This window comes from Acipenser ruthenus, chromosome 32, assembly GCF_902713425.1.
Source record: "Acipenser ruthenus chromosome 32, fAciRut3.2 maternal haplotype, whole genome shotgun sequence".
Lineage (NCBI taxonomy): Eukaryota > Metazoa > Chordata > Actinopteri > Acipenseriformes > Acipenseridae > Acipenser > Acipenser ruthenus.
In genome coordinates, this window is record NC_081220.1 from 10734890 (window position 1) to 10761141 (window position 26252).

At 44.1% G+C, this 26252-nt stretch overlaps 15 non-coding genes across 15 annotated transcripts; 9 read left to right on the forward strand and 6 right to left on the reverse strand.

Moving 5' to 3' along the window:
• The first annotated feature begins 5107 nt into the window (after positions 1 to 5107).
• On the forward strand, positions 5108 to 5323 carry LOC131703313 (small nucleolar RNA U3). Its single transcript, XR_009309777.1, has one exon. It is a non-coding gene; the product is annotated as a small nucleolar RNA U3 (small nucleolar RNA).
• A 679-nt stretch (positions 5324 to 6002) lies between these two features.
• trnal-cag (transfer RNA leucine (anticodon CAG)) lies at positions 6003 to 6084 on the forward strand. The gene has a single exon. It is a non-coding gene; the product is annotated as a tRNA-Leu (tRNA).
• A 298-nt stretch (positions 6085 to 6382) lies between these two features.
• trnai-aau (transfer RNA isoleucine (anticodon AAU)) lies at positions 6383 to 6456 on the forward strand. Its single transcript has one exon. It is a non-coding gene; the product is annotated as a tRNA-Ile (tRNA).
• A 170-nt stretch (positions 6457 to 6626) lies between these two features.
• On the reverse strand, positions 6627 to 6708 carry trnal-uaa (transfer RNA leucine (anticodon UAA)). The gene has a single exon. It is a non-coding gene; the product is annotated as a tRNA-Leu (tRNA).
• Positions 6709 to 7782: 1074 nt separating this feature from the next.
• On the forward strand, positions 7783 to 7988 carry LOC131703573 (small nucleolar RNA U3). The gene has a single exon (XR_009310013.1). It is a non-coding gene; the product is annotated as a small nucleolar RNA U3 (small nucleolar RNA).
• Positions 7989 to 8704: 716 nt separating this feature from the next.
• On the reverse strand, positions 8705 to 8815 carry trnal-caa (transfer RNA leucine (anticodon CAA)). The gene is made up of 2 exons: positions 8778 to 8815; positions 8705 to 8750 (listed from the first exon to the last, which is right to left on the reverse strand). It is a non-coding gene; the product is annotated as a tRNA-Leu (tRNA).
• Positions 8816 to 9162: 347 nt separating this feature from the next.
• Positions 9163 to 9235, reverse strand: trnak-cuu (transfer RNA lysine (anticodon CUU)). The gene has a single exon. It is a non-coding gene; the product is annotated as a tRNA-Lys (tRNA).
• An 8756-nt stretch (positions 9236 to 17991) lies between these two features.
• On the forward strand, positions 17992 to 18197 carry LOC131703602 (small nucleolar RNA U3). Its single transcript, XR_009310041.1, has one exon. It is a non-coding gene; the product is annotated as a small nucleolar RNA U3 (small nucleolar RNA).
• Positions 18198 to 18913: 716 nt separating this feature from the next.
• Positions 18914 to 19024, reverse strand: trnal-caa (transfer RNA leucine (anticodon CAA)). Its single transcript has 2 exons — positions 18987 to 19024; positions 18914 to 18959 (listed from the first exon to the last, which is right to left on the reverse strand). It is a non-coding gene; the product is annotated as a tRNA-Leu (tRNA).
• A 347-nt stretch (positions 19025 to 19371) lies between these two features.
• Positions 19372 to 19444, reverse strand: trnak-cuu (transfer RNA lysine (anticodon CUU)). The gene has a single exon. It is a non-coding gene; the product is annotated as a tRNA-Lys (tRNA).
• Positions 19445 to 22213: 2769 nt separating this feature from the next.
• On the forward strand, positions 22214 to 22429 carry LOC131703310 (small nucleolar RNA U3). The gene has a single exon (XR_009309775.1). It is a non-coding gene; the product is annotated as a small nucleolar RNA U3 (small nucleolar RNA).
• A 679-nt stretch (positions 22430 to 23108) lies between these two features.
• trnal-cag (transfer RNA leucine (anticodon CAG)) lies at positions 23109 to 23190 on the forward strand. The gene has a single exon. It is a non-coding gene; the product is annotated as a tRNA-Leu (tRNA).
• A 298-nt stretch (positions 23191 to 23488) lies between these two features.
• Positions 23489 to 23562, forward strand: trnai-aau (transfer RNA isoleucine (anticodon AAU)). Its single transcript has one exon. It is a non-coding gene; the product is annotated as a tRNA-Ile (tRNA).
• A 170-nt stretch (positions 23563 to 23732) lies between these two features.
• Positions 23733 to 23814, reverse strand: trnas-aga (transfer RNA serine (anticodon AGA)). The gene has a single exon. It is a non-coding gene; the product is annotated as a tRNA-Ser (tRNA).
• Positions 23815 to 25964: 2150 nt separating this feature from the next.
• LOC131703398 (small nucleolar RNA U3) lies at positions 25965 to 26180 on the forward strand. Its single transcript, XR_009309859.1, has one exon. It is a non-coding gene; the product is annotated as a small nucleolar RNA U3 (small nucleolar RNA).
• Positions 26181 to 26252: the final 72 nt, after the last annotated feature.

Here is a 26252-nt window from a genome sequence, read left to right on the forward strand (position 1 = left end):
GAAGTAACCTTGCATTTAAAGGGTTAAATCACTTTGGGCTGCCGATTTCTCTGCCGGTACCTGACAAGGGGCAACCCCTCTGCAAGCCCCACTTATATTTAGCGCGGCCCAACGTGGTTTACTGGGGAAGAACAGCGGGCAAACATGCTACATATGCCAATCGCTCAGCTTCTTATTCGCTCTTTATGTATCTACATTGAATAAGTAGCCTTGCATTTAACGGGTTAAATCACATTGGGCCACCAATTTCTCTGCAGGTACCCAGTGAGGGGCACCCCCTCTGCAAGCTACACTTGTATTTAGATACATAAAGAGCAAATAAGAAGCTGAGCGATTGGCATATGCGGGAAGTGTACTCGCTGTTCTGCCCTAGTAAACCACGCTGAGCCAGGATAAATACAGGTGTAGCTTGCAGAGGGGGTGCCCCTCGCTGGGTATCTGCAGAGAAATTGGTGGCCCAACGTGATTTAACCCGTTAAATGCAAGGCTACTTATTCAATGTAGATACATAAAGAGCAAATAAGAAGCTGAGTGATTGGCATATGTAGCATGTTTGCCCGCTTCCCCAGTAAACCACGTTGGGCCGCGCTAAATATAAGTGGGGCTTGCAGAGGGGTTGCCCCTTGTCAGGTACGGCCAGAGAAATCAGCGGCCCAATGTGATTTAACTAGTTAAATTCAAGGCTACTTCTTCAAGGTAGACAAATACATTTATACACTAAAAGCCAGCGAATAAGAAGCTGAGCGAATGAGAAGCCAACTTCATCCTCGTCTGTAAAACCACAGACGTGTGAAACGTTTGTATGTAAATGGAATGTGTGTATAGTAAAAAAAGTGCTCTATTCCAAAACAGCAGTGTTTCTACCTCATTATACCTGGACTCTTGACCGGAAGGTTGTGGGTTCAATCACGGGTGAGGGACACTGCTGTTGTACCCTTGAGCAAGGTATTTTACCTAATATAGATAACCTGGATAAATTGGTAATTGTATGTAAACATAATGTGATATAATTGTGACTATTGTAAGTTGCCCTGGATAAGGGTGTCTGCTAAAAGATAAATAATAATAACTTAAATGCAATCTGTTGAACTATTTGCACTTGACTTGGTATTTGTATATTCTAAAATATAAGAATTTGCATTTTAATTTCAATTCATGGGAAAGCTTCAAAAATATTTCAATTTTAAACACTTTTCAATAATAATGCTCATAATAAAGTAGGGAGACTTCAGTATTGCTGGTAAAGTTGATCAACCTGAAAGATGCAAACTAAAGGACACTTTATAGAACTTCATGTTTATTAAACATAACAAACAAAACAAGTAAAAATAATAATTGTGCAATACACACATATATAAATATATATATATATATATATACAGTGCCTTGCGAAAGTATTCGGCCCCCTTGAACTTTGCGACCTTTTGCCACATTTCAGGCTTCAAACATAAAGATATGAAACTGTAATTTTTTGTGAAGAATCAACAACAAGTGGGACACAATCATGAAGTGGAACGAAATTTATTGGATATTTCAAACTTTTTTAATAAATAAAAAACTGAAAAATTGGGCGTGCAAAATTATTCTGCCCCTTTACTTTCAGTGCAGCAAACTCTCTCCAGAAGTTCAGTGAGGATCTCTGAATGATCCAATGTTGACCTAAATGACTAATGATGATAAATAGAATCCACCTGTGTGTAATCAAGTCTCCGTATAAATGCACCTGCACTGTGATAGTCTCAGAGGTCTGTTTAAAGCGCAGAGAGCATCATGAAGAACAAGGAACACACCAGGCAGGTCCGAGATACTGTTGTGGAGAAGTTTAAAGCCGGATTTGGATACAAAAAGATTTCCCAAGCTTTAAACATCCCAAGGAGCACTGTGCAAGCAATAATATTGAAATGGAAGGAGTATCAGACCACTGCAAATCTACCAAGACCTGGCCGTCCCTCTAAACTTTCAGCTCATACAAGGAGAAGACTGATCAGAGATGCAGCCAAGAGGACCATGATCACTCTGGATGAACGGCAGAGATCTACAGCTGAGGTGGGAGACTCTGTCCATAGGACAACAATCAGTCGTATACTGCACAAATCTGGCCTTTATGGAAGAGTGGCAAGAGGAAAGCCATTTCTTAAAGATATCCATAAAAAGTGTCGTTTACAGTTTGCCACAAGCCACCTGGGAGACACACCAAACATGTGGAAGAAGGTGCTCTGGTCAGATGAAACCAAAATCAAACTTTTTGGCAACAATGCAAAACGTTATGTTTGGAGTAAAAGCAACACAGCTCATCACCCTGAACACACCATCCCCACTGTCAAACATGGTGGTGGCAGCATCATGGTTTGGGCCTGCTTTTCTTCAGCAGGGACAGGGAAGATGGTTAAAATTGATGGGAAGATGGATGGAGCCAAATACAGGACCATTCTGGAAGAAAACCTGATGGAGTCTGCAAAAGACCTGAGACTGGGACGGAGATTTGTCTTCCAACAAGACAATGATCCAAAACATAAAGCAAAATCTACAATGGAATGGTTCACAAATAAACATATCCAGGTGTTAGAATGGCCAAGTCAAAGTCCAGACCTGAATCCAATCGAGAATCTGTGGAAAGAACTGAAAACTGCTGTTCACAAATGCTCTCCATCCAACCTCACTGAGCTCGAGCTGTTTTGCAAGGAGGAATGGGCAAAAATTTCATTCTCTCGATGTGCAAAACTGATAGAGACATACCCCAAGCGACTTACAGCTGTAATCGCAGCAAAAGGTGGCGCTACAAAGTATTAACTTAAGGGGGCTGAATAATTTTGCACGCCCAATTTTTCAGTTTTTTATTTGTTAAAAAAGTTTGAAATATCCAATGAATTTCGTTCCACTTCATGATTGTGTCCCACTTGTTGTTGATTCTTCACAAAAAATTAGAGTTTCATATCTTTATGTTTGAAGCCTAAAATGTGGCAAAAGGTCGCAAAGTTCAAGGGGGCCGAATACTTTCGCAAGGCACTGTATATATATATCATCATCATTTATGTCTGTTTTTCACAAACCTGGTCCTGCGGGGCCACTGTGTCTGCTGTTTGTGTTCCAACTGAGTTCTCATTTATTAAATTGATCCCCCAATAGAACTAACAATTAGTGACTTAATACAATGTTAGAAATAACTTGAAATATCCAACGCTTTTGGCTGCTTTCACAAACCCTGATCAGCACTAATCTTGGACTACCTTACCTGAGTTAACATTAGGTAGTCCTAGATTAGTGTTAATTGAGACCTGTGCAGCCAGCCATTACTACAAATAATTCAAATGCTCTGATTAGACATTTTATTCATTCAATTGAGGGTTGAATTCGTAATTTAAAGCTCAGTTGGAACACAAATCAACAAACACTGGGTCCTCAGGACCAAGATTGGGAAACACTGTTTTATGTAATTTGCATCCTATATTGGTACATACCTGTTAATTATTATGAACTACGTGATTACTGTGTTTATGTTTATGTTGTTATTATATAAACTGCTTTCCTTGTATGTCACCTTGGATAAAGGCCTCTGCCAAATTCATGTTAATAAATTAACATTTGTTGTATGGGAAAGTATTTGAAGTCCATTTAGCACTTGTCAAATATTTAGTTTGGTAGTAAATGTATCACATTTGCATTTGTATTAAGCACATTCGCAAGAACATTGACATTGTCACTGGTCTCATCAATTTCCTACTATCTGGAAAACACAAGTATGCTCAAAACCATAACCATCACATTCAACAATGGAGTCACCCATACCTTTCAACATTTATGCTCAAAGTTTGAAATCATGGATAGAGTCTACATTGTTCGAGAGCAGTTCCCAGTCATTGGTGCTCATGCAATCACCATTCTCAAATGTCAGGGGCTGACTCTAAAAACAGTTATGATGGATCTTGGTAATTCCATTTTCTCCTATGGACAAAGTTTCATTGCACATTCCACAGTTACTTCCTTCCAGAATACTTCCATATTCTAGTGTGCTTGTTCAGAATATGCGTGAATCGTGAAAACGTCTTGCCAATATGTGAACAAAGCCAGCATTCACTTTATTGATCACCATGTGGATTAACCGATATTGGAACACAGATGATTGTGTTAAAGATGTTAATAGACTTTTAATGTACACGTTTTAGAGCTAAACGTTTGTTGAGACAGTTCAAGCGCTGTAGCAGTGTTTAACTATTTCCTGGATGTTTGCCTTTTGGTCTTACTCTGGAAAAAGTAATAATAATAATAAAAAGTAGGCAAAATCATTTTTTGAGAAACCGCATTTGGGAGAAAAACTAACAGTTTGGAAACACATTTGCAAAGGCATTGGATTCTATTGTGGTGTTTCCGAACTGTTGAACGTTTCTCATTACATGCAGGTTTACTGGCTTGACAAAAAGGCGATTGACGAAAAGAATGCTGTCTCGATAGCAACATCGCGTCAAGCTGAAATAGCTCAGTTGGGAGAGCGTTAGACTGTAACGGTCCCTGCTTCGATACCGGGTTTTTGTAAACAGCACGACTAGGGTTATTTGTTCTTAATTAATTTTTTGAATTAAAAAAAGCACACTTTTTCTTTAGTGTAATTGGAGGAAATAAAAACGTATTATAGTGCAATTTTCTAATGCGATAAAGAAAGGCAAAAAGCATCATCTCTGCGTGGGCTTGAAACACCAAAATTTCGATTAACAGCCGAACGTGCTAACCGATTATGGTGTTTTATTACATAACACCTTGGGAGCTCAACAGAACAGTGTGTATGCATATTGCTAAAATGGAAACCAAATATACACGATTCAAATGGGAATCGTATTCAGATTTTAAGCACAAATTTGATAGACTTCACAGTGCAAAGGAGGAAGGCAGACAATGCAAATGAGGCAACTGGCTCCTACTTTTTAAATCATACGAGAAACTTGAACCCAATTAAGCTTTTAACCGCCTGCAGTTTGGAATGAGTTTGAAATGTTGTTGTAACACCTCACTGGGCAACAGCAATTGCATTATATGAAAGCTCCTGTTTATTTGTCAGTGGCACAGCTACCGGTGCCACTCAGAGTTGGAGGGAGACGGTCGGCCACTTGCCCATAAAACAATACTTTCCGGGATCATTTCTATAGTGATTTGCCAGCGAAATGCGTTTATAAAGTGTTTGGACTCGCTATCCACGAGGAAGAGTGAGAGTGTTCGTTTTTGAGCCTGAAGGAGACAGCGAGTGTTGTTTTTTGGCCAACTGCTCCCTGTTATTGATGACCGCTCCAGTGTTCCTTAGGGGGCTGGAGGAAGCGGACACGTTCTGAGTGGGTATCTTACCAAAAGGTACGCAAGACGAACTACAGTTGCAAAGCACTGCTGCTTTTTCGATGATTGATTAAAACTATCAATCTGACTGAAAACACGGATCACATTAATTGTGATCGGTTTGATACCAATAGGCTTACATGGCAGGTATTGTGTATAGACAATGTCATATACACAGAAATGAACACGGACAGTGTTTTTTTAATGGCTGACTCATTTTAATGTTCGAGAGATCTAGGTGTACTGGACAAATATACTGGATTTTTTACATGTCGTAATTGTGCCGCGTGTGATAATGCGTTTGAAACTAGAGATAATGTGAGATAATGTCTGTTAAAGGCGGATAGTTTACAAATGTACTCAATTATGTTACAACTTTTGTGTCTACGAAACATATCTGTAACATTTATGTAATGCCTGTGTGGTTTTTTCATGAAGTTAATTTGCTAACAGACTGTTCTGATTTGTTTCTAACCGTGAAGCGATCGCTCTGTTTGCCGTATATTTTCTGTCTGTAAGAGGAGTGTCCTTGTGATCCCATATAGAATGTAACGAAACAGGTCGCCCTCCTTAATATAAACAGATAAAGAATAAGTTCACGCACACACCATGTGATTTACTGTAGCGTCAGACATTGGAGGTTCAGCAGTGTACTGCAGTGTTGTGCAAAGTCGTCGGTGTAAGTCAGGATGGCCGAGCGGTCTAAGGCGCTGCGTTCAGGTCGCAGTCTCTCTGGAGGCGTGGGTTCGAATTCCACTTCTGACAAATCTGTTTGTTTATTTATTTCTTAAAACGTCCACCGAATGCTTGGTAATTTGATTTGTTTTTCTTGTTAGTATTCAAATCGCAAGGTCGTTAAATGAGAGAAAGTCACCGCAAGCCTGCACCTCACCACATCCTTCACACTGTTAAACTGCCTTATTATGACGAGGCCTCTAATTATGCCTTTCCAATACTTTGAATGTGATATTGTTCAGTTTAACATGAGAACATCTTGGTAGAACAATCATAATGTCCGCAGGACTTATTTTCCTCGGGTTCTAGTATCAAGTTTTGAGTGTGTGGACGGTTAGCTCAGTTGGTTAGAGCGCGATGCTAATAACGTCAAGGTCGCGGGTTCGATCCCCGTACGGGCCACGGCTTTTCTTATTTAAAGAAACCACAGCATTTGTAATGGTGCCAAAATGAACATTCTTTAACAAAATGAACCGAAGCGATATGAAGTACAACCAGTAATATTTCAGACTTCCTGAGCTTTAAACATGCATTAACAAAGAACACATACAATCAATTAAAAACAAAGCTTACGTAGTCGGCAGGATTCGAACCAGCGCGGGGAAACCCCAATGGATTTTAAGTCCATCGCCTTAACAACTCAGCCACGGCTACATGCTCGCACGGTTTTCCGTGAAAACAGCCGTATTATTGTCAAAAGAAGCAAACGACACCCGCAGTAATGCTGCAGATGGCAGTATAGGCTAAATAATGAACCCAAGTCAAATGCCTTTGTTGAAACTCTATCAGATTTGTACAAGTCAAGCACACTTGGGAAATAATAATACAATATCCTTTCGGCCAACGTTCATAATAATGAATACATCCTTATTTCAAAATACGTAGCTATTTAACTGATCTTTTCAAAACACCCATACACAAAAGATTTATTTCTACTGAAAAACTAACTTGCTTCATGGCTGCTGCTACAGCACTCGGGCACGTTGTGCCTAGCGTTAGCGGACATAGGAGATAAGAAGACCTACAAAATATCACGCGCTGCAGTTTTTCAGTCCGGGGATTATTACAAATGAGCAGACTGTGCATTAAAATACACATGCATGGTGGGCGTCTCTGTTACAAAGAATTGTCACACTTTGTATTTATCTCCATAATGCGCCGGGACAAAATACGCAGATACTTTAAAATTATTTGGAGAATGCGGGCATCGATCCCGCTACTTCTCGCATGCTAAGCGAGCGCTCTACCATTTGAGCTAATTCCCCTTTAACGGTGCCAGGGATTCTCATAGGCTTCATCGCAGCTTGATACGAGCAAATCAGATTGTCAGTTGTTTTTTAATTTTTATTTTGGCAATGTAGTCTGTGATTGCAAATTTAAAAAAATAATAATTTAATTAACTAAATAGCAAATATTTCGACTAGAGGTATGTTTTCAATTTCTTTAAAAAGTAGTGTCAGCTCGTTTATTCAGTCGCTTATAAATCCACAATCTGTGTCCCGATGCAGCAGCGCTGTGTGCTGTGGCTCGAGCTTGTTTGACGAGGCAGACGATGCAAAAATGCCAATACTTGCTTTTGTATCACGCGACAAACTTAAGGTATGCTTTAACGGCTTGGCTGTCTCGAGTTAGTTTGTATTGTTAATGTAAAACCTCGTTGTTGCCCAGTCATTGTTTCATATGAAGTAGAGCTTGCCAGTTGGGGGCGACGGTCTGCTAATAAAAGTTAAGACTATATTTGCAAGGATCATTTCTAGAATGAAACACGTTTTGAAGGGATTGGTCTCGGTATCCACCAGGAGGAGTGGCAGTGTTTTCTTCTCAGCACCGAGCTGACAATGAGTGTTGTTATCGGGAACCTACTCGCTGCAAGGAATGACCACTTCAATCTTCAGTCGGGGGTTGCTGAAGGAAGGGGACACATTTTGAGTGTGTATCTCATTCCGGTAGAAACGTAGAAAAAAGAAAGCATCTAGCCCACAATTGTTCAGTTGTTTAAATCAATAACCACATTTAAATTGATCATTGCTAATGTCAAAACAATTTAAGAACACTTTAAATAGGGCTTGACTAATATAAAAATATAGCAATGTCTTTTGCACTACGCAGGACTAGATTGAGTTTAAAATAGACATTACATCTGAAAATAACTTGTGCTTACCCCCACTTACAAGGAAGCTGTCAACCTTTGTATTCGTCCTCATAACGTGTTAGAAAATGTAAACAGCAGTTGGAGAATACCGAAGTCGATCATCCTAGCATGTTAAACGAGGGCATTTCTCATGTAAGCTACTTCCACTAATAGATAGTTTATAGTGTTCTCAATGGTCCGCATCCCAGCCTGAGACCACGATCCAGTGGCAGTCGGAGATGTTTTTCAAAGTAATATGTTATTTGAAATATTAAAACAATCTTTAGTTAAATAACACATGTTTCTACACAAAATATTTTTCAGTGACTTCGACAAGTAGTCTGTTTACAACAAAAATGCAATCTGAGTTAGGAACGCTATTTTAGTCCGATTTAAAATGGAAATTAAAATGGTATTGAGTGCTGACAAGAGTTTCGTATCAGCTGTTGATTTCATTGAAACAATCTTTTATAGTAAAATGAACAAATTGATTCATTTAAAAAATAAGTAAAAGTGAACTGTCAGAAGTGGGATTTGAACCCACGCCTCCATTCGGAGACCAGAACACACAATTCTTTGGAAAGACAGCGTCCTTGAGTCTGGCGCCTTAGACCACTCGGCCATTCTGACAAGCTGTGTTTGCTTTAGTAGAAAACCGCATTATTTCATTTCAGCACGGACTAGGGTTGTCTATTGTATCAAGGCCCGATTGGGTTTATTACGCACATACTAACTTGCTCCATGAATGATGTAATGACAAGTGTAAAAAAAGAAACAGATTGAAGCCAACCCACAAAAGTAAGATTCTTTATTTCAATATCGGTATAGCTTTAAAGGATGCACGCATTTTACAATTGCAATTGCTATATTACAATGACCAATAAGTAATTGTGTTGCAATACTTTATACAATGTGAACAGAATCAGACATTGCTCCGTTGCCTCGAAGAAACATCTACAATTTGTATTTAAAAAGGACGCCCAACGTGGGGCTCGAACCCACGACCCTGAGATTAAGAGTCTCATGCTCTACCGACTGAGCTAGCCGGGCTGTCGGGCGAAAGTTTCTTTCTTTGACGCGGGGTGAGAGCGGAAGTACCGACAGGTGCGTGGGACCTGAGATTCGGTGTGCTGCTGCTGTAGATGAGTGTTCTGGAGACGCGCTTTGTCTGTGTCTGCGGTGTTACAGCCGTGTGAGTATATTCCAAAAGCAAAGTGTTGGATAATTCGAGAGCTAGTCTGTTGAATAAAGCTCTGAGACGTGTGGTTAAATCCCGGTCTCATCAATTTTGTTTTGTTATATTAAAAGTGTTCCAGCAGCAGGTAAATGTCCCCACACCTTTTGGTTCCCTTTCAAGTCGAAAATAACCATCAAGGTATGGGACATTGCCGTCAGGCAGTAGGGATTGGCTGAGCTTTATGTCAAAGCTGCCGATAGGCCTCCGCGCAAGCTGCCGTGTAAGCCCGCCCGATTGGGAGCTTACTATACGCAGCGCGCGGAGAGTCACTTCCTCTTTTGCCTTCAGCATCAGTAGCGGTAGGACTTAGAGCTAATTTAACTGATTGTACTCACTAAGCTTAGGCTTGAGAAGCTGGTTTATCCCCTTCTCCGAGTTTATTTCAGTTATTATTGTTATTATTGTGTATTTGTATTATTTTAGGATATATTTTGTGTTTACATTATATATTCCTTTTCGCTTTGCTTCGGCATTGCGTTCTTCGTGGTCTCCCCGTCTTTCCTCTGTTCTTTTATTATTTAATGTGTGGGTTTTTTATATATATATATTCTATATATATCGTATTATTGTGTAATTATATATTTATTATATATTACATTGTGTGTCGGACGCGTGTTGCGTTGGCCTTGGCCACGCGCAATTGCATCCTCGGTCTAGCTTAGGCTATACCGTGTGTGTGTGCGGGTAGCTTAGGCTATACCGTGTGTGTGTGCGGGTAGTCTGCTCTGCAGTGTCCACCCCCCCCCCCCCCCCCCCGCGGCGCGTTCCCGCCACGTGGTATTGCACTACACTCCCTTTCCCTTTGCAGCGTCCACAAAAAAAAAAAAAAAAAAGTTTTCCCTTCACTATACAGAGGAAGACAACCACCAACGTGCAAAATCCCCAGCCCCTTCAGGTAGGTATTGCACAGCACCAGACACTGTACCAGCACTTTGCGTCTCCGCTTGGCGGGTCAGCTGACGCTTAGGCGTCTGTGCTTGCGTTCCACGCTCGGTACTCGCGCTTCGGCGCTCGCGCTCCGGCGCTTTTGGTGTCAGCGCTTGTGCGCTTGGTGCAGCGCTTCGGCGCTTTGTGCAGCGCTTCTGCGCTTGGTGCTTAGTGCCTCTGCACTTGGGGCTCAGTGCTCGACGCTCGACGCTTCGGCGCTCGGTGCTCGACGCTCGGTGCACGTTCCCATCAACGTCGGTGCTCGACGCTCGGTGCTCGACTCTCGACGCTCGGTGCACGCACCCTCGACGCACCTCGGTGCTCGACGCTCGGTGCTCGACGCTCGACGCTTCGGTGCTCGACGCTCGGTGCTCGACGCTTGGCGCCTCGACGCACGCACCCTCGACGCTCGACGCACGCGCCTCGACGCTCGGCGCTCGGCGCTCGACGCTCGGTGCACGCACCCTCAACGCACCTCGGTGCTCGACGCTCGGTGCTCGACGCTCGACGCTCGGTGCTCGGCGCCTCGACGCTCGACGCTCGACGCACGCACATCAGGTGCTTGACGCTTGGTGCCCAGCGCTTCGGTGCTCGACGACGCGCACCTCGCTCTCGTCTTTGACGTCAATATGTCTGGGTTCCACCGTTGTGTGACCTGTCAGGCCAAGTTGCCTGCCAGCGACCCTCATGAGGACTGTGTCGCATGTTTAGGGCCGGACCATGCAGCATCTGCCCTGGCAGACAGGGCATACTGCCAGCTATGTGCAGGGTTTCAAACACGCACCCTACTCCAGAGAGCTAGGAAGGCGGTGGGAGGTTGTTCCCCATCTTCGGGCTCGTCCCACACCGTCTCGGCCCCACCATCGTCTATCGTGTCGCTGCCGGCGACGTCTCAGCCTATGAGCCCATCTTCCCAGCTTACAGCTGGTCAAAGGTCACCAATTAGGCGTGCTCGGGAACGTTCCCGCAGCCCCTCCTCTCGCGGGGCTCGCCCCCGTCGAGAGTCGCGATCCAGATCTCGATCGCCTCGCCGGAGAAGACACTCCCGCTCCCCTCGAAGGGGTAGACGGCATCAAGACACATCTGGGGTGGCTGAGCTCACCTCCAAGATGTCGCAGTTCATGGAGCTCATGATGGGACAACAATCCCTCCTCATGACTCTAGCGAACGTGGCGCCTCGGGCCCCAGAGATGGTTACCGGACCCAGCGCTAGTCAGCCAATGGTTCCTCCACCAGTTCCCCAGGAAGTAGAGTGGGACGCCGATGCTGTCTCAAGGGACGCATCTGATGCAGACCCGCTCTTTGAAGACACAGAGCCTGAGGTGGCATCCCAGCACTCTGTGCAGGACGACCCTGAAGTGCTGGATACTAATGACCCTATCTGGTCAGTGGTGGAGAGGGCAGCCCGCCATCTAGGCGTGGACTGGCCCGCATCAGAGCCAACACGTCGCTCTCTGTTTGAATTGCCATCGGCTCCGCCCCTTCAGTCCAGGATGCTCCCGGCATTCCCGGATTTTATTAAGGAGGTGCAGTCCACCTGGGGAGCACCGGCCTCCGCCCCTGCGACTTCTCGCAAGGCTTCGGCCTTCACCATGCACGGGGCGAGCAAAGCTGGGCTGGCGTGGTTTCCGCCAGTGGGCGCCACGTTCGCCGCGCTAGTAAAGACGCCGACACTTTCGGGGCTGGCTAAGGACCCTTCCTGCCCTAACAGGCAGTGTAGGATTACGGAGGCCCACCTAAAAAAGGGTTATGCCGCGGCTACAGAGGCAGTTAGACTGTCCAACGTAGCCAGCCTCCTGACAGTCTACCAGGCGGCGCTGATTCGCGACCTGCCTGAGTCCCCACCCGTCGGGCTCAGGACCGAGCTGGGTGCAGTTGCACAGCTTTTGGTCAGGCTGGCTCAGCTAAATGCGCGAGCACAGGGCAGGAGCATTGCTTCCCTAGTAGTAGCAAGGAGGCAGCTATGGCTCTCACAGGCCAGGGTACAGGAGCCTGATAAGGCCCCGTTGTTAGATGCTCCTATATCCCCGGGGCACACGTTTGGCCCAGCGGTGGAGGAGATGCTGCAACGCTCCGTCAAGGCGCGTGAGGCGTCGCAGCAGTTGGCTAAGATGTGGCCAAGCAAGCCTTTCCAGCCAAGGCGGCCGCAGGAGCGCCAATGGCGCAGGGCGCCGCCGCAGCAGCAGGCGCACCCACAGGGCAGTAAAACCGCCCCCTCGGGGTTTGCAGCACGCAGCCAACCCGCATTTGCGAGACCGCAGCGCGGAGGGTGGCGCCCCAGAGGAGGTAGCAGACCACGTCCTCGTGGCTCTGGTCAGGCCCCTCGTGAGCGAGCGCAGCCTAAGCAGCCCTGAGAAACCCCGGCAGCCGTTAACCCACCCCTACACTGTTCCACAGCTCCTGTTCTGGCAACAATGCACCAATGACATCTGGGTGCGCAAAACTATAATCACCGGGTACACCCTTCAATTCCGGTTAAACCCCCCCCCCTTCAGGGGAGTGGTGGTAACTGCAGTGAAGGACTCGGTTCAGTCCTCAGCTCTAAATGCAGAAATACAGGCATTGCTCAAGAAGCGTGCCATTCAACTAGTAGACCCTGCTCTGACCGACCAGGGGTTCTACTCCAAATACTTCCTTGTGCCAAAGAAGGACGGCGGGCTCCGCCCTATTCTAGACCTGCGTGTACTGAACAAATACCTACGGGTGTTGTCGTTCAAGATGCTTACGCACAGGCACATTGTCCAGTCTGTCCGGCAGGGTGACTGGTTTACCACCGTAGACCTCACAGATGCGTACTTTCACGTTCCCATCTGTCCGGGTCACAGGGAGTATCTACGATTCGCATTCCAGAGCAGGGTCTACGAGTTTTGCGTCCTGCCATTCGGCCTGTCTCTAGCTCCTCGAACCTTTTCGAAGTGTATGGACGCCATTTTAGCCCCCTTGCGGGTTCAAGGCATTCGACTGCTGAACTATCTGGACGACTGGCTCGTCTGCGCGCAGTCAAAGGAGCAGTTGGCACAGCACACAGTGATGGTTACAGACCATCTTCAGCGGCTAGGTCTGAAGGTCATTCCAGACAAGAGCCGCCTCATGCCCAGCCAACAGACCGAGTTTTTGGGTCTGCATCTGGACTCAGTGTCCATGGAAGCGACCCTATCGACACAAAGAGTTGCCTCATTAGAGCGGTGTCTCTCCCTATTCAGGTTGAGAGAAACAGTCAGCATGGAGCTCTGTCAGTGCATGCTGGGGTTGATGGCTGCCGCCTTGCAAGCCCTTCCTTTGGGCTTACTACACCAGAGACCTCTGCAGGCCTGGTTCAATGCCTTCGCGTTGCACCCGCGGAGAGACAAGCACCGCAGGCTGAGGGTATCCCGAACCTGCTGGGAAGCATTACGCTGGTGGAGAGTTCAGTCGAACATCCGCCAGGGCGTGCGCTTGGGTCCCATCTTCCGAAGGGAAGTTATCACAACCGACGCTTCCAACCAAGGTTGGGGAGCAGTCTGGAACGGGACAGGGACCCGTGGAGCGTGGTCAGGACCCTGGAGGTCAGCCCACATCAACGCTCTGGAACTCAGAGCAGTGGACCTCGCCCTTCGGCACTTCTTGCCAGTGCTTCTAGACAAGAACGTGTTAGTGCGGTCAGACAACACCACAGTAGTACCGTATATCAATCGCCAGGGCGGATTGCGGTCCCCAGGTCTTCACCGGATGGTAATGCGGCTGTTGCTCTGGGCTCAACCGCGGTTAGCCTCTCTGCGTGCAGTTCATCTGCCGGGCAGAGTCAATTACGCAGCGGATCTCCTGTCCAGAGGAGGTCCTCTTGCGGGCGAATGGCGTCTTCAACCTCGGGTGGTAGAGCGCATTTGGGACTGGTTCGGCACAGCGCAAGTCGATCTCTTCGCTTCGCGAGAGACCACGCACTGCCCCCTATGGTTCTCGGTGAAGGACCTCGACAGCCCCCTAGGAGTCGATGCACTGGCTCACGAATGGCCGCCAGGGCTCCTGTACGCATTTCCACCGATTTCGATGCTCCCCGCCTTCTTGGAGAAGGTCAGGGTAGAGCAAGCGACAGTGATTCTGATCGCTCCTCGGTGGCCTCGGAGGATTTGGTTCACGAGTCTGGTGCAGTTGTTGCACGGTCGCCCGAGGGAGCTCCCTCTGCGAGCGGACCTGTTGTCCCAAGCCCAAGGAGGGCTATGGCATCCGAACCCCAAGCTCATGCAGCTATGGGCTTGGCCCCTGAGCGGGAGCGCCTGTCAGCCTTAGGGCTTTCGACGGCGGTTATATCGACCATTCAAAGTGCGAGGGCGCCCTCCACTCGGTCGCAATATACGTATAAGTGGCAATTATTTCAGGGTTGGTGTCTGGCTGAGGGCCATGACCCGGTCTCCTGCCCTATGGCAGTGATATTACAGTTTCTGCAGAAGCTGTTAGACGAGGGTAAGTCTCCCTCTACACTTAAAGTGTATTTGGCCGCTATTTCGGCTTGCCACGTACGCATTGACGGGTTATCACCTGGTTGCCATTTTTTGGCATCTCAGTTTCTGAAAGGCGCAAGACGCTTGCGGCCTCCAAGAACGACCAGTTTACCGTCGTGGAGCCTTGATGTGGTGCTGGAAGCCCTTGCCAAGGCGCCGTTTGAGCCTCTCCACAGCGTGGATATGAAGCTCATATCTATTAAGACTGCGTTTTTGCTGGCTGTGGTATCAGCAAAACGCGTGAGCGAGTTACATGCACTGTCAGTGCATCCTTCTTGTACTCGTTTTGCAGGAGACGGTTCTAAGGTCTCCATGCGCCCTAATCCGGCCTTTTTACCAAAGGTTATATCCCCGTTCCACATGAACCAGTCAGTCGAGTTGATGGCGTTCCATCCTCCTCCTTTTTCTTCCCCAGAGGAAGAGCGGTTACACATGCTCTGCCCTGTGAGGGCATTGAGGTGTTATATTGACCGCACAAGGACTGTGAGGCAGACAGAACAGTTGTTCATATACCATGGTTCTAGATCTTTGGGTCAGCCGCTGTATAAACAGCGCCTTTCCCACTGGATAGTGGATGCTATTAAATTAGCGTATGAATCTGCAGGCCTTCCTCCACCAGGGCAGTTGAAGGCGCATTCTACCAGGGGTATGGCGACATCCTGGGCCCTCTTTCGAGGGGTGCCGGTGTCTGATATTTGCGCGGCAGCCAGTTGGGCTACGCCGCATACTTTCATGAGGTTTTACAGGCTAAATGTGCTGGAATCCTCTGCTCCGTCATTTGGAGCATCTGTGTTGCACTCTATGACGCCTCAGGTTGCGGACGTCTAGAGTAGGTACAATATGGTGTGACTATTCCACCTTGGGACAGGTGTCATTGCGAGCATAGACGCTGAGGCGCAGCTCCGCATATGTGTAGATGTACTGCCTACGCAGTTGCGTTATGACGTAAGTCTGTCCTACTGCCGAGAATCCTCCCTCGCGACGGCTTGGGTACACTGTTCCCATACCTTGATGGTTATTTTCGACTTGAAAGGGAACCATAGGTTGCGGATGCAACCCCGGTTCCCTGAAAGAGAAAATAACCATCAAGCCGCGAGGTCGCTCTGGAGGCCTTCACGGCCTGAAGGGCAAAAGAGGAAGTGACTCTCCGCGCGCTGCGTATAGTAAGCTCCCAAGGGGGCGGGCTTACACGGCAGCTTGCGCGGAGGCCTATCGGCAGCTTTGACATAAAGCTCAGCCAATCCCTACTGCCTGACGGCAATGTCCCATACCTTGATGGTTATTTTCTCTTTCAGGGAACCGGGGTTGCATCCGCAACCTATCGTTCTGTTTACTTATGCTACACCGCTGCTAAACCTGAACGTTGCTGCTAATTATCTTAACTAATCTTGTATTGTTGTTGAATTGCTCTATTATAGTTAAACCTGTAATGTTGCAGCTAACGTTCCCTAATACTGTTAAAACGTGTGTGTATTAACAATCTGGCTTTTGTTGTTGTACCCTTGCTGTGAAGAGCTGTTTCCAATCACCTAGCACTCTTAAAGAAAAGTGTAATCGCTGCTATATGTTGGTCTAATACCCCATGCTTTTAAAATGTGGCTATTGGCTGGCTTTATTCCATTTCCCCTCCTTGTTTTTAGTACAACTTTAATACATTTTATTGTTAGTTATTTGAACTGATTTATGTGAATCATGGATCATTGTAATAAAGCTTTGTGAATTGTTATTCTGCCTTTGTCATTCTGTTGTCATTCCTATTCCAAACCTTTTAATTAATTTTTAGTAGTGTCGGTATTAGGACTCTCACTGGGTGTCACTGGGTGTGGCTGCTACAATCCCATATAGAATGCGACAAATCAGGTCGCCCTCCTTCATATATACAGAAAAAGAATAAGTACACACACACACGAGTTGATTTACTGCAGCGTCAGACATCGGAGGTTCACCAGTGTACTGCAATGTTGTAAAAAGACATGTCTAATTCAGGATGGTTGAGCGAGCTATGGCGCTGCGTTCAGATCACAGTTACCCTGGAAGCGTGGGTTCGAATTCCATTTCTGAAAGCTCTGTTTGTTCATTAACCACTCAGCCACGGCTACATGCTCTCACGGTTTTCCGTGAAAACAGCCGTATTATTGTCAAAAGAAGCAAACGACACCCGCAGTAATGCTGTAGATGTCAGTATAGGCTAAATAATGAACCCAAGTCAAATGCCTTTGTTGAAACTCTATCAGATTTGTACAAGTCAAGCACACGTGGGAAATAATAATACAATATCCTTTCTGCCAACGTTCATAATAATGAATACATCCTTTTTTCAAAATACGTAGCTATTTAACTGATCTTTTCAAAACACCCATACACAAAAGCCTTATTTCTACTGAAAAACTAACTTGCTTCATGGCTGCTGCTACAGCATTCGGTCACGTTGTGCCTAGCGTTAGCGGACATAGGAGATAAGAAGACCTACAAAATATCACGCGCTGCAGTTTTTCAGTCCGGGGATTATTTCAAATTAGCAGACTGTGCATTAAAATACACATGCAGGGTGGGCGTCTCTGTTACAAAGAATTGTCACACTTTGTATTTATCTCCATAATGCGCTGGGACAAAATACGCAGATACTTTAAAATTATTTGGAGAATGCGGGCATCGATCCCGCTACTTCTCGCATGCAAAGCGAGCGCTCTACCATTTGAGCTAATTCCCCTTTAATAGTGCCACCGATTCTCATAGGCTTCATCGCAGCTTGATACGAGCAAATCAGATTTGTTTGTTTATTATTATTTTGGCAATGTAGTCTATGATTTGCAAATTTTAAAAAAAATTGAATTAACTAAATAGCAAATATTTCGACTAGAGGTATGTTTTCAATTTCTTTAAAAAGTAGTCTCAGCTCGTTTATTCAGTCGCTTAGAAATCCACAATCTGTGTCCCAATGCAGCAGCGTTGTGTGCTGTGGCTTGAGCTTGTTTGACGAGGCAGACAATGCAAAAATGCCAATACTTGCTTTTGTATCACGCAACAAACTTAAGGTATGCTTTAACGGCTTGGCTGTCTCGAGTTAGTTTGTATTGTTAATGTAACACCTCGTTGTTGCCCAGTCATTGTTTCATATGAAGTAGAGCTTGCCAGTTGGGGGCGAAGGTCTGCTTATAAAAGTTAAGACTATATTTGGAAGGATCATTTCTAGAATGAAACATGTTTTGAAGGGATTGGTCTCGGTATCCACCAGGAGGAGTGGCAGTGTTTTCTTTTCAGCACCGAACTGACAATGAGTGTTGTTATCGGGAACCTAATCGCTGCAAGGAATGACCACTTCAATCTTCAGTCGGGGGTTGCTGAAGGAAGGGGACACATTTTGAGTGTGTATCTCATTCCGGTAGAAACGTAGAAAAAAGAAACCATCAAGCCCACAATTGTTCAGTTGTTTAAATCAATAACCACATTTAAATTGATCATTGCTAATGTCAAAACAATTTAAGAACACTTTAAATAGGGCTTGACTAATATAAAAATATAGCAATGTCTTTTGCACTACGCAGGACTAGATTGAGTTTAAAATAGACATTACATCTGAAAATAACTTGTGCTTACCCCCACTTACAAGGAAGCTGTCAACCTTTGTATTCGTCCTCATAACGTGTTAGAAAATGTAAACAGCAGTTGGAGAATACCGAAGTCGATCATCCTAGCATGTTAAACGAGGGCATTTCTCATGTAAGCTACTTCCACTAATAGATCGTTTATAGTGTTCTCAATGGTCCGCATCCCAGCCTGAGACCACGATCCAGTGGCAGTCGGAGATGTTTTTCAAAGTAATATGTTATTTGAAATATTAAAACAATCTTTAGTTAAATAACACATGTTTCTACACAAAATATTTTTCAGTGACTTCGACAAGTAGCCAGTTTACAACAAAAATGAAATCTGTGTTAGGAACGCTATTTTAGTCCGATTTAAAATGGAAATGAAAATGGTATTGAGTGCTGACAAGAGTTTGGTATCAGCTGTTGATTTCCTTGAAACAATCCTTTATAGTAAAATGAACAAATTGATTCATTTAAAAAATAAGTAAAAGTGAACTGTCAGAAGTGGGATTTGAACCCACGCCTCCATTCGGAGACAAGAACACACAATTCTTTGGAAAGACAGCGTCCTTGAGTCTGGCGCCTTAGACCACTAGGCCATTCTGACAAGCGGCGTTTGCTATAGTAGAAAACCGCATTATTTCATTTCAGCACAGACTAGTGTTGTCTATTGTATCAAGGCCCGATTGGGTTTATTACGCACATACTAACTTGCTCCATGAATGATGTAATGACAAGTGTAAAAAAAGAAACAGATTGAAGCCAACCCACGAAAGTAAGATTCTTTATTTCAATATCGGTATAGCTTTAAAGGATGCACGCATTTTACAATAGCAATTGTTATATGACAATGACCAATAAGTAATTGTGTTGCAATACTTTATACAGTGTGAACAGAATCAGACATTGCTCCGTTGCCTCGAAGAAATATCTACAACTTGTATTTAAAAAGGACGCCCAACGTGGGGCTCGAACCCACGACCCTGAGATTAAGAGTCTCATGCTCTACCGACTGAGCTAGCCGGGCTGATGGGAGAAAGTGTTTTTCTCTGAGGCGGGGTGAGAGAGGAAGTACCGACAGGTGCGTGGGACCTGAGATTCGGTGTGCTGCTGCTGTAGATGAGTGTTCTGGAGACGCGCTGTTTCTGTGTCTGCGGTGTTACAGCCGTGTGAGTATATTCCAAAAGTAAACTGTTGGATAATTCGAGAGCTAGTCTGTTGAATAAAGCTCTGAGACGTGTGGTTAAATCCCGTCTCATCAATTTTGTTTTATTAGATTAAAAGTGTTCCAGCAGCAGGTAAATGTCCCCACACCTTTTGGTTGTGTTTACTTATGCTACACCGCTGCTAAACCTGAACGTTGCTGCTAATTATATTAACTAAACTTGTATTGTTGTTGAATTGCTCTAATATAGTTAAACCTGTAATGCTGCAGCTAACGTTCCCTAATACTGTTAAAACTTGTGTGTATTAACAATCTGGCTTTTGTTGTTGAACCCTTGCTGGGAAGAGCTGTTTCCAATCACCTAGCACTCTTAAAGAGAAGTGTAATCGCTGCTATATGTTGGTCTAATACCCCATGCTTTTAAAATATGGCTATTGGCTGGCTTTATTCATTTTCCCCCTCCTTGTTTCTAGTCCATCGCCTTAACCACTCGGCCACGACTACATGCTTGCACGAGTATTTGTGAAAATATCTAAAAGAAGTAAACGAAACCAGTAGTAATGCTCTAGATGGCAGTATAGGCTAACTAATGAACCGAAGTCAAATGCCTTTGTTGAAACTGTCAGATTTGTAGAAGGCAAGCACACGTGGGAAATGTAAATACAATATAATTTTTGTTAACGTTCATAATAATGAATACATCTTTATTTCAAAATACGTAGCTATTTAACTGATCTTTTCAAAAAACACCCCCATCCACAAAAACAAAGTAGTTATTCATTTGAACTGAAAAATGGACTTGCTTCATGGCTGTTGCCAGAGCACTCGAGCACGTTCTGGCTAGCGTGAGCGGACTTAGCAGATAACAAGATCTACAAAATATTTCATGCTAATAAAACATACCATAATTATGTTCGTTTTTATTATACATGGCGACTTACAGAGACTAGGGTGTGTGAACTATGCATCAGCTGCAGAGTCACTTACAGTTACATCTCACCCGAAAACGGAGCACAAGAAAGTTAAGTGACTTGCTCAGGGTCACACAATGAGTCAGTGGCTGAGGTGGGATTTGTACAGGGGGACCTCCTGGTTACAAGCCCTTTATCTTTAACCACTGGACCACGCAGCCTCCTATAACAAAATCACACCTCAGATTTGACTTGAACCCACAATTCCTGGCTTAGGAGGCCAGTGCCTTAGCCATTAGGCCACAAGGGCTGACACGCATCACACATTTGGTAGTACTAAAGAAAGTGGGAACAATAGTATCGTGGTTTAATACATCAAATCCAAGCCATCATTGGTGTTCAAACACAGCAGAGTGTTACATTGGGAAAGGGCCGTACTTGTCAGTACGTATTTGACATTCATGTGGGAAGATTTAAGATTGTGAAGAAGTTTAAATATGCTGCGTATTTGCGCATTGGGAACCTTACATAATTAGGTTTCTGATTAATGCCACTTTTTACGGACAGTAATCAAGGTGACGATACAAGACCAGAGCCAATAAAACAGTTATTTTCCTGTGTGCTTGTTCAGAATATGCGTGAATCGTGAAAACGTCTTGCTAATATGTGAACAAAGCCAGCATTCACTTTATTGATCACCATGTGGATTAACCGCTATTGGAACACAGATGATTGTGTTAAAGATGTTAATAGACTTTTAATGTACACGTTTTAGAGCTAAACATTTGTTGAGACAGTTCAAGCACTGTAGCAGTGTTTAATTATTTCCTGGATGTTTGCCTTTTGGTCTTACTCTGGAAAAAGTAATAATAATAATAAAAAGTAGGCAAAACCATTTTTTGAGAAACCGCATTTGGGAGAAAAACTAAGAGTTTGGAAACACATTTGCAAAGGCATTGGATTCTATTGTGGTGTTTCCGAACTGTTGAACATTTCTCATTACATGCAGGTTTACTGGCTTGACAAAAAGGCGATTGACGAAAAGAATGCTGTCTCGATAGGAAACGCGCGTCAAGCTGAAATAGCTCAGATGGGAGAGCGTTAGACTGTAACGGTCCCTGCTTCGATACCGGGTTTTTGTAAACAGCACGACTAGGGTTATTTTTTCTTAATTCATTTTTTGAATTAAAAAAACAGCACATTTTTTCTTTAGTGTAATTGGAGGAAATAAAACGTATTACAGTGCCATTTTCTAATGCGATAAAGAAATGCAAAAAGCATCATCTCTGCGTGGGCTTGAAACACCAAAATTACGATTAACAGCCGAACGTGCTAACCGATTATGGTGTTTTATTAGATAACACCCTGGGAGCTCGACAGAGCAGTGTGTATGCATACAGCTAAAATGGAAACCAAATATATACGATTCAAATGGGAATCGTATTCAGATTTTAAGTACACATTTGATAGACTTCACAGTGCAAAGGAGGAAGACAGACAATGCAAATGAGGCAACTGGCTCCTACTTTTTAAATCATACGAGAAACTTGAACCCAATTAAGCTTTTAACCGCCTGCAGTTTGGAATGAGTTTGAAATGTTGTTGTAACACCTCAATGGGCAACAGCAATTGCATTATATGAAAGCTCCTGTTTATTTGTCAGCGGCACAGCTACCGGTGCCACTCAGAGTTGGAGGGAGAGGGTCGGCCACTTGCCCATAAAACAATACTTTCAGGGATCATTTCTATAGTGATTTGCCAGCGAAATGCGTTTATAAATTGTTTGGACTCGCTATCCACGAGGAAGAGTGAGAGTGTTCGTTTTTGAGCGTGAAGGAGGCAGTGAGTGTTGTTTTTTGGCCAACTGCTCCCTGTTATCGATGACCGCTCCAGTGTTCCTTAGGGGGCTGGAGGAAGCGGACACGTTCTTAGTGGGTATCTTACCAAAAGGTACGCAAGACGACCTACAGTTGCAAAGCACTGCTGCTTTTTCGAAGATTTATTAAAACTATCAATCTGACTGAAAACACATATCACATTAATTGTGATCGGTTTGATACCAATAGGCTTACATGACAGGTATTGTGTATAGACAATGTCATATACATAGAAATGAACACGGACAGTGTTTTTTTAAGGGCTGACTCATTTTAATGTTCGAGAGATCTAGGTGTACTGGACAAATATACTGGATTTTTTCCATGTTGTAATTGTGCCGCCTGTGATAATGCGTTTGAAACTAGAGATAATGTGAGATAATGTCTGTTACTGGCGGATAGTTTAAAAATTGTCTCAATTATGTTACAACTTTTGTGTCTACGAAACATATCTGTAACATTTATGTAATGCCTGTGTGGTTTTTTCATGAAGTTAATTTGCTAACAGACTGTTCTGATTTGTTTCTAACCGTGAAGCGATCGCTCTGTTTGCCGTATATTTTCTGTCTGTAAGAGGAGTGTCCTTGTGATCCCATATAGAATGCGACGAAACAGGTCGCCCTCCTTAATATAAACAGAAAAAGAATAAGTTCACGCACACACCAGGTGATTTACTGTAGCGTCAGACATTGGAGGTTCAGCAGTGTACTGCAGTGTTGTGCAAAGTCGTCGGTGTAAGTCAGGATGGCCGAGCGGTCTAAGGCGCTGCGTTCAGGTCGCAGTCTCTCTGGAGGCGTGGGTTCGAATCCCACTTCTGACAAATCTTTTTGTTTATTTATTTCTTAAAACGTCCATCGAATGCTTGGTAATTTGATTTGTTTTTCTTGTTAGTATTCAAATCACAAGGTCGTTAAATGAGAGAAAGTCACCGCAAGCCTGCACCTCACCACATCCTTCACACTGTTAAACTGCCTCATTATGACGAGGCCTCTAATTATGCCTTTCCAATACTTTGAATGTGTTATTGTTCAGTTTAACGAGAGAACATCTTGGTAGAACAATCATAATGTCCGCAGGACTTATTTTCCTCGGGTTCTAGTATCAAGTTTTGAGTGTGTGGCCGGTTAGCTCAGTTGGTTAGAGCGTGGTGCTAATAACGCCAAGGTCGCGGGTTCGATCCCCGTACAGGCCACGGCTTTTCTTCTTTAAAGAAACCACAGCATTTGTAATGGTGCCAAAATGAACATTCTTTAACAAAATGTACCGTAGCGATATGAAGTACAACCAGTAATATTTCAGACTTCCTGAGCTTTAAACATGTATTAACAATGAACACATACAATCAATTAAAAACAAAGCTTACGTAGCCGGCAGGATTCGAACCTGCGCGGGGAAACCCCAATAGATTTCTAGTCCATCGCCTTAACCACTCGGCCATGACTACATGCTCGCCCGGTTAGTTGTGAAAATATCCAAAAGATGTAAAAGGCTCCCGCAGTAATGCTGTAGATGGCAGTATAGGATAACTAATGAACCCAAGTCAAATGCCTTTGTTGAAACTCTGTCAGATTTGTACAAGGCAAGCACACGTGGGAAAAGTAAATACAATACTCTTTCTGTTAGCGTTCATAATAATGAATACATCTTTATTTCAAAATACGTAGCTATTTAACTGATCTTTTCAAAACACCCCCATCCACAAAAACAAAGTAGATATTTATTTCAACTGAAAAACTGACTTGCTTCATGGCTGCTGCCAGAGCACTCGAGCACGTTCTGGCTAGCGTGAGTGGACTAAGCAGATAACAAGATCTACAAAATATCACATGCCAATAAAACTTACCATAATTATGTTCATTTTATTATTATTTATTTAGCAGTCGCCTTTATCCGTGGCGACTTACAGAGACTAGGGTGTGTGAACTATGCATCAGCTGTAGAGTCACTTACATTTACATCTCACCTGAAAAACGGAGCACAAGGAGGTTAAGTGACTTGCTCAGGGTCACACAATGAGTCAGTGGCTGAGGTGGGATTTGTACCGGGGGACCTCCTGTTACAAGCCCTTTATCTTTAACCACTGGACCACACAGCCTCCTATAACAAAATCACACCCCAGATGGGACTCGAAACCACAATCCATGTCTTAAAAAGCCAGTGCCTTAGCCATTAGGCCACAAGGGCTGACGCAAAAAGCACATTTGGTAGTAATAAAGAAAGTGGGAACAATAGTATCATGGTTTAATACGTCATATCCAAGCCATCGTTGGTGTTCAAACACAGCAGAGTGTTACATTGGGAAAGGGCCGTACTTGTCAGTACGTATTTGACATTCATGTGGGAAGATTTAAGATTGTGAAGAAGTTTAAATCTGCTGTGTATTTGCGCATTGGGAACCTTACATAATTAGGTTTCTGATTAATGCCACTTCTTACGGACAGTAATCAAGGTGACGATACAAGACCAGAGCCAATAAAGCAGTTATTTTCCTGTGTGCTTGTTCAGAATATGCGTGAATCGTGAAAACGTCTTGCTAATATGTGAACAAAGCCAGCATTCACTTTATTGATCACCATGTGGATTAACCGCTATTGGAACACAGATGATTGTGTTAAAGATGTTAATAGACTTTTAATGTACACGTTTTAGAGCTAAACGTTTGTTGAGACAGTTCAAGCACTGTAGCAGTGTTTAACTATTTCCTGGATGTTTGCCTTTTGGTCTTACTCTGGAAAAAGTAATAATAATAATAAAAAGTAGGCAAAATCATTTTTTGAGAAACCGCTTTTGGGAGAAAAACTAAGAGTTTGGAAACACATTTGCAAAGGCATTGGATTCTATTGTGGTGTTTCCGAACTGTTGAACGTTTCTCATTACATGCAGGTTTACTGGCTTGACAAAAAGGCGATTGACGAAAAGAATGCTGTCTCGATAGGAAACGCGCGTCAAGCTGAAATAGCTCAGTTGGGAGAGCGTTAGACTGTAACGGTCCCTGCTTCGATACCGGGTTTTTGTAAACAGCACGACTAGGGTTATTTTTTCTTAATTCATTTTTTGAATTAAAAAAACAGCACATTTTTTCTTTAGTGTAATTGGAGGAAATAAAACGTATTACAGTGCCATTTTCTAATGCGATAAAGAAATGCAAAAAGCATCATCTCTGCGTGGGCTTGAAACACCAAAATTACGATTAACAGCCGAACGTGCTAACCGATTATGGTGTTTTATTAGATAACACCCTGGGAGCTCGACAGAGCAGTGTGTATGCATACAGCTAAAATGGAAACCAAATATACACGATTCAACTGGGAATCGTAGTCAGATTTTAAGCACAAATTTGATAGACTTCACAGTGCAAAGGAGGAAGGCAGATAATGCAAATGAGGCAACTGGCTCCTACATTTTAAATCATACGAGAAACTTGAACCCAATTTAGCTTTTAACCGCCTGCAGTCTGGAATGAGTTTGAAATGTTGTTGTAACACCTCACTGGGCAACAGCAATTGCATTATATGAAAGCTCCTGTTAATTTGTCAGCGGCACAGCTACCGGTGCCACTCAGAGTTGGAGGGAGACGGTCGGCCACTTGCCCATAAAACAATACTTTCAGGGATCATTTCTATAGCGATTTGCTAGCAAAATGCGTTTTTAAAGTGTTTGGACTAGCTATCCACGAGGAAGAGTGAGAGTGTTCACTTTTGAGCGTGAAGGAGGCAGTGAGTGTTGTTTTTTGGCCAAATGCTCCATGTTATTGATGACCCCTCCAGTGTTCCTTAGGGGGCTGGAGGAAGCGGACACGTTCTGAGTGGGTATCTTGCCTAAAGGTACGCAAGACGAACTACAGTTGCAAAGCACTGCTGCTTTTTCGACGATTGATTAAAA